The sequence below is a fragment of the Myotis brandtii genome, unplaced genomic scaffold, assembly GCF_000412655.1.
Source record: "Myotis brandtii unplaced genomic scaffold, ASM41265v1 scaffold421, whole genome shotgun sequence".
Taxonomy (NCBI): Eukaryota; Metazoa; Chordata; class Mammalia; order Chiroptera; family Vespertilionidae; genus Myotis; species Myotis brandtii.
The window spans coordinates 1164027-1171179 of record NW_005366140.1 but is presented as its reverse complement, the minus strand read 5'-3'; the positions used below and the strand labels follow the sequence as shown (position 1 = coordinate 1171179).

The 7153-nt window shown below is 46.6% G+C and overlaps 1 protein-coding gene across 6 annotated transcripts in view; it reads left to right on the top strand.

Annotated features, from left to right (window-relative positions):
* The first annotated feature begins 5633 nt into the window (after positions 1-5633).
* GATAD2A (GATA zinc finger domain containing 2A) overlaps positions 5634-7153 on the top strand; it is an 81896-nt gene continuing 80376 nt past the window's right edge. For 3 of the 6 annotated variants that reach the window (XM_014545729.1, XM_014545728.1, XM_005873808.2), the window contains exon 1: positions 5634-5658. The gene's annotated coding sequence lies outside the window, so the exon portion shown is untranslated. The remainder of the gene's footprint in view (positions 5659-7153) is intronic. The other 3 variants (XM_014545727.1, XM_005873807.2, XM_005873809.2) reach the window with 2 other exon arrangements.

Sequence of the window (7153 nt, the reverse complement as noted above, 5' to 3'; positions counted from 1 at the left end):
CCGTGGCGGCGACGGCGGCGGATCCCGTGTCAGAATAAGAGTCCCCGCGCGCCCACGCCTGCAGGGCTGGCCCTCAACCCTCCCCCCCTCCGCTCTCGCCCTTCCTGCCTGACCCCCGGGAGTTGCAGGATCCTTCCCCCTCTCTGCTTCAGCCTTTCACCGGGCCCTACTCTTTAAATTTGCCTCACCATAGGCATTGGTGGTATTGAGTCCTTTTTCCCCCACCTGGAATGGGTCTGCATCAGTGACTAGACAGCAGCAGCTGTCCTTTTAAAGGGATTATTGCCAAGAATCGGAATTGATCACTTCAACAAGGAAGGGCTTATGGGCAGGGCCTCAGCCTAGAGCGTAACTTGATGTGTGAGCACACAGGGACCCAGAAATGAATGGGAACCCCTCCTTAGATAACTGAACGACAACCCTCGAGTGCATGTTTCTGCTCTATCCTGGTAATTTTTCAGGGATTGCTTGATTTTGTGTATCTGACCCAAGGTCTTTAGGTGTGTAGTTCATCCTTATCTTAAAAGCTTTGGATTCTTTAGATCAAAGTCCTGGTGAGTCACTTGAGCCTTTTTCTCTGTTCCTCACCCTTTTAGTTCTTTAAGTTTTCTTGGAGTTCACAGTGCTTATTAAGTCTCTTTCTGTATGTCTGTTTCCCACAGTGACACCTTCTGGCTGTGGCAGCACAGAGAACCTGACCGCTGGACAGACTTCTGTGCTTTTGCTTCAGTCTTGCTGATATTCTTTTTCTTATTTCTTGTGGTAGCGGTTACAAATTTTCTTTTAAGTTAGATTATGTAAAATAATGTTTGCTGGCACTTGATCAGTATTAGTGTGATTCATATGGTAAGATCAGTAGCTTGTTAGACCTGACAGCAAGCTATGGGGGAGCGCTAATAGATAACACTAGCCCCCAGATTTGAGTGCCTACTGTATGCCGAGGTCAGTGTACAGACATATTCAGTACCCGTAACAATCTGATGAGGAGGGGGTAGTATAGTCCTCTCTTTACAGATGAGGAAACTGAAGCTCCCTTGAGTGGTGGAAAGGCAGAGCTGGGCTTGAACTTGCTCTGTGGGGCGCCAGAACCCAGGAATGTTTTATTTGCAAATCCAGTGTGTGAGCATTTCCTGAGAGCTTCTAAAACACAAGTTCATTTACTTGTCCAGGCTCCAGTGCACCCCTACTTGGAGATATGGGATGACTTGTTACACCATTTTAGTCATGCTTTGGCCTCAGAGTTACCAGCTGGTCTTTAAGGAGCTAAACGGAAGAGCCACCTCTTTGCATTCGCTTCCTCAGCTTCCAGCTCAGGAAAGGTGGCCCTTTTCTAAAGGAAGCAGTTTAGAATGAGAATTTTGAGAGTGATTTGCTAGACTCTCATCTCACTTACTCCCTCCCAGTCCTTTATCTTTCATCCTTTATTTTCCCCCCAAGATTCTGAAGCTAGTTTTTATAGAGGACTGTTTCTCATCTTGGTTGTTGTATAGAGAATGGATGTTTCTTTATTACTGATTTGGATGCATTATTATTTCCACTCAGATGACATCATTTTTTTAAATGTCAAGTCATCTCTATTAATGCAGTATCAGTTGGGAGATCCTACATTCTTATATTTTGATAGTGAGGAAAGAAATACTACTACTCTTGGTAGAAATCTGTAAGGATTTGTACCAAAAAGTCAACAACAAAATCTCTTGATTAGGGTTAGTTTTTTAAAAATTAGGTATTTTTTATAATTTTTTTTTAGAATAAAATAAGGAACATCTAAAAAGAAAAAATAAGGAACATCTTTTGAGTAATAAAATAATTTTCAGCCCTAGCTGGTTTGGCTCAGTGGATAGAGTGTCGGCCTTTGGACTGAAGGGTCCCAGGTTCGATTCCAGCCAAGGGCACGTGCCTGGGTTGCAGGCTCGATCCCCAGTGGGGGGTGTGCAGGAGGCAGCCGATCAATGATTCTCTCTCATCATTGATGTTTCTGTCTCTCCCTCTTCCTTCCTCTCTGAAATCAATAAAGAAATATATATTTTTTTAAAAAAAACAATTTTCAACTCTTCAGTAGCTCCTCTCATTTGTTTTGCATCATTTTGTGAATTTCTGGCATTTCAAGTAGTGATTTCTGGGTTGACTTATTCAATAAATATTGGAGTGTGTACTCTGCTCCAGCACTGTGCTAAGAATCCTTGCTTAGTGGAGTTTATGGTGAGATTAGTGGGAGAGGAATCATAATTAATCTCATGAATGTGGAGAAACTTACAAGGGCCAAGGAGAAGACTCCATGATCTGGTGAACAAGACTCGAAGGGTCCTTTCTTCAACTGGGATCAGGACAAGAAGGAGCTAATAAGTAGGTGAAGAGAAAAAGGGGGAGCATTTCTGTCAGGGGGACTGAAGGAAGATTGTGTGATTGAAGCAGAGAGAAAGAGTTTGAGACACACACACGAGAGGGATATGGGATGGGCAGCCTTGGGGCTGAGTGGGTCTGGGATTTACCTTGAGACTAGTGAAACCTCATTGAAGAGGATAAGGAGGGACCAAAGGGCCATGTGGTACGGTGAGTCTCACAACCAGGACCTCATTGGGCCTTAAGTAGCAGACAACTGAAGGATGCTCCTGAATGACATGAGTGGGAAGGTAACAAAACCATTATGAAAGTTGGCATTTTTCTTGGGAGAAAATTTAGAATGACTTGCAGGGTCTTGAATATATTAATTCTCAACAGAAACAAAAATGTAAATGACCTTGCCACTGAATTAAGTTAAGGATTTTCTTTGTGCTAACCTCTAAAAGAGGCAACTCGAGTGCTTTTCTGGAGAAATACCTGCTTGGACTTCAGGTGTTTCTGTGTCATCAATTGAAATGGCCAAGGCTATTTTCCATAGATGGTTTTCTCCCTGGTAATTGAGTTAATTTATGCTCGTTGTAGAAAACTAGGAAGATTATAAAACAGGCAAGTTGTCCTGGGTAATAGAGCATCTCTGGGATTTCCTTGTTATGTCGGGTCGGGAAGTGCAGCAGAACCAGAAGAACGAGTTGGCAGTGTTATAGTTTGAGGCTTACAGAATTGTGCTGCCTGCTAATGTGGTTGATTGTTAGAATGGATGCTCTTGAGTTATCTGAACTCTTTTTAGGAGGTTAGACCATCTGGTCTTAGATTGCTATTCTTTGAGGTGTAATGGTACTTATTTTTATTTTATTTATTTATTTAAAAATACATTTTTATTGATTTCAGAGAGGAAGGGAGAGGGTGAGAGAGAGATAGAAACATCAGTGATGAGAGAGAATCATTGATCGGCTGCCTTCTGTACACTTCCCACTGGGGATTGAGCCCACAAACCGGGCACGTGCCCTTGACCTGAATTGAACCTGGGACCCTCCAGTTCACAGGCCGATGCTCTATCTACTGAACCAAACCAGCTAGGGCTTTATTTTATTTTATTTTTTGTTAATCCTTACCTGAGGATATTTTTTCTATTGATTTTCAGAGAGAGTGGAGGAAAAAAGGAAGGGGGGGAGAGAAGTGAGAGAGAAACATCAATGTGAGAGAGACATATTGAATCTCTAGCTTCTTAACATGCTTTCTAACAACACATACCTCGGTTGCAAGTTCAATACCTGTCCCTGGTCAGGGCGAATGCCTTTGACCAGGAATCCAACTAGCAACACTTTGATGCACAGGCCAGTTCTCTAACCACTGAGTCACGCTGGCCAGGGCTAATGAAATTTATTTGTGCTAACTGTGCAAAGCTACATCTCTGACTTGAATTAGGAAGGCAGAGTGTTGAGAAGCTAGAAATTTAAAAAGACAGAGGACCTGAAGTGGTGGCAGTGAGGTGAAAGTATTAAGTGTTCTTGGAAACAAAAGTTACCAGATGGGGACATAACCCTGCACACATGTGGGTTCTGACAAATGTGATTCAGTGGTTTTTTCTTTGTTGTTTTTTTTTAAGTATACTAGAGGCCCAGTGCACAAAATACGTGCATGGGTGCGGTCCCTAGGCCTGGCCAGCTATTGAAGCGTGAGCGTCTGGTGTGGAAGGGCAGCACTTGGGCCCCCGCGTGTCCCCCTCTGCCTGAGTCACGGAGCACAAGTCCTCACGCGGAGATGTGGTGAGCGTGGCTGGACACCGTGGGCCTCTGAGCCGCCCAGTGGTGCTGCATGGAAGCCAGGCGGGCAACGTGCTCTCTCCTGGCTGGCCTCACACACCGACCAGCTCCTGCAACCAGCTCCTGTGTGAACCCAAACCCATGGGAAGCCTGACCCTCTGTGGTCCTGGCGGCGGTGGCCTGGCTTGCCCGGAAGAGGCTGCATAGGTGTGGGGTGGGCTCTTGTGGACGCCTGGCACCTGAGCGTGGGGGCTTCCCCCGGCGAGCCCTGCCCTCCCAGGTGGAGGGTAGCAGGGGGAGTGAGAGTGAGCTTGGCAGACACCCTGCATTCTCACTGCACCTTCGTCCCTGTCACCCTGCCCCCAGGTAGCTGGTGAGGTCGCAGCGCGTCGCCCACTCCCACCATGTTCCGTGCCGCCCCCTGGTGGTCAGCGTACGTCATAGCAAGCGGTCAAACTCCCCCCAGAGGGGACAATTTGCATATTAGGCTTTATTTTATAGGATATGATTTTTATTGGTTTCAGAGAGGAAGGGAGAGGGAGAGAGAAATAGAAACATCAGTGATGAGAGAATCATTGATCAGCTGCCTCCTGCACACCCCTCACTGGGGATCGAGCTGCAACCCTGGCGTGTGCCCAGGAATTGAACTATGACCTCCTGGTTCAAAGGTCAACACTCAACCACTGAGCCATGCTGGCTGGGCGATCCAGGACTTTTCAGTCAAGAGGAATGTCAAACCATGGGCTTATTGCCCTTCTCTCTTTCTAGACTGTATTTGTAACCTCTTTGATGAAAATGTAGGTTAGTTTTTCAAAAGACAAAGGAATTTAATAGAGTATCTGCAGGTAGCCTTTGGAAGTGACTGGGAATCCTTCAAAGTGGGGAAAAGGATCCTTGCAACTTCTCAGTGCCCTGCACCCACTTTCTCCATCCTCATAAAGGTACCCCTGTTTCACAAGTGAATTTGTCAGGCACCTTGCTTTCCTGTTCTCCTGATACCCAATTCTTGGGATTATCTGAAAGGACAGAGACTTGATATCTGAGATACAGAAAAGCTAACATCTGAGATAGAAGGAACTGGCAGGGGGTGGCCAGTACCCCAAAGGGGACTCCCAGCAAGTTGAGGCAGGAGTTTGGGGGAATGTTTGAGGTTGTAGAACTTTATGGCTACTTAGTGCAACTGTAGCTGGGGTTCAGGAGGGGGCGGAAGGGCACTGGATTGGAGAGAAAGTCTCCACTTGTTTGAGGTTGAAGAATCCTTCACCTGGTACTTCTGCAGCTCTCTCCAGAGCTCTCTTCACCTGGCCTGCTTTGCTGATCAGATCTTTTGGTTCAACCTTCAAACTTATTTAGCCTAAATGGGGTGATGCCTTTGAGCACACTTTAAAAAGTACTGCTGTGGCCATAGCCAGTTTGGCTCAGTGGATAGGGCATTGGCCTGTGGACCCAAGGGTCCCGGGTTTGATTCCGGTCAAGGGCATGTACCTTGGTTGCAGGCTCCTCCCCAACCCGGGCCTTGGTCGGGGGTGGGTGCAGGAGGCAACCAATTGATGTGTTTTGCTCACAGCGATATTTCTCTGTCTTTCCCTCTCTTCTACTCTGTCTGAAAATAAATGGAAAAATATCCTCAGGTGAGGATAAAAAAGAAAAAGAAAAAAGTACTGCTGTAATATAGTGGCCAACCAGGTCCTGGTGCCAGGGATACCTCTCATGAACAGTGCTGCCTGCTGTTTGCCAGGTGAGGCTTTGGGCCTCGTCCCAGGCAGCAAGTCCCTGTAGCAGCATACTAGGCTAGCCCTGGCTTTGCCTCAGAGAGGTTGGGTGTGAGCTTCGCTCAGTCACTTCCTAGTGATGTGACCTTGCTGAACCTTGTCCTCTCCCATTTCAAAAAGGGGGATGGTATTGTCTACCTTGAATGGCTGAGTTGGGAGTGAGCTAATAAATGGAAGGGCTTAGCATAGTGCCTAGTGTGTGCACCTGCTCAAGAAATTGGAGTTTAGTGAGTGTATCATTATGACTAGAACAGATGAGGAAGAGAACACAAAAGCATTAAGGACCACTCTGTTTCTCTCATATGGAGCATCTTCAAACTCGTGGGACAAACTGTCACTGTCTGCTGTGTACCCCTTGGAGCCACAGCCTGTCCACCTTCAAGATGGAAGAAGGCATAGTCCCCTACAGAGGGTGACATTGCCAGTGTCATCTTGTTTGTTATTTTATAGCTGGGACTTGTCTCCAGCCTTTCTGATTTCAGACTTTGCATGTTTTTCCTGCTAGCCTCAGTGCTTCCCTAGAGATATACAGAATTGCTGGGTTTGTGGAGCTTCCCCAGGGGAAAGGAGGCAGTCCTTTCATGGCTCTGTGCTTGCTGAACCCCACTTCTGACTTTCAGAGACAGCTCCTCCATCTGTGACATGGGAAGATGTTTGCTGGGCATATCTGTCATGGGGTCTTGCCTTTGAGAACCAAGAGGGGCCCCTACATCTCTGGCTTTATCCCTGAGTGGATTCTCATCAGGGATGGGAAATGGGTTGCCTGATGGTGTATGCAGTGGCCAATGGGAGGTTCCTGCCTACATCCTGTCCAGCTCTCTAGCTGGCTTGGGGAATGAACAGATTTGTCACTAACTACAGCTTATCACTCTTCAGCCTTGGGCGGGCCTCCTGGCCATCTGACTTCAGATGGGGACTGTATCTACCACCTCATAGGAAGACTATGAGGATAAGTAGTCGGGGATATCCAAACCCCTTCTCCTCCATTCACCTCTGAGACAAAATCCTTCTCTTCCCAAGTGACAACTACTCAATGACCACAGCTTAGTTATGCACAATGAAACAGATTTGAGGAGCTAGATTTTCTTCATAAAAAAATCCTAACAACCTAACAATTTGGAGGTGTTGGGAGCTCATTGCAAGGAGATCTTATCTAAAAAGTTGTCATATGCCCTAGCCGGTTTGGCTCAGTGGATAGAGCGTCGGCCTTCGGACTGAAGAGTCCTAGGTTTGATTCTGGTCAAGGGCATGTACCTTGGTTGCAGGCACATCCCC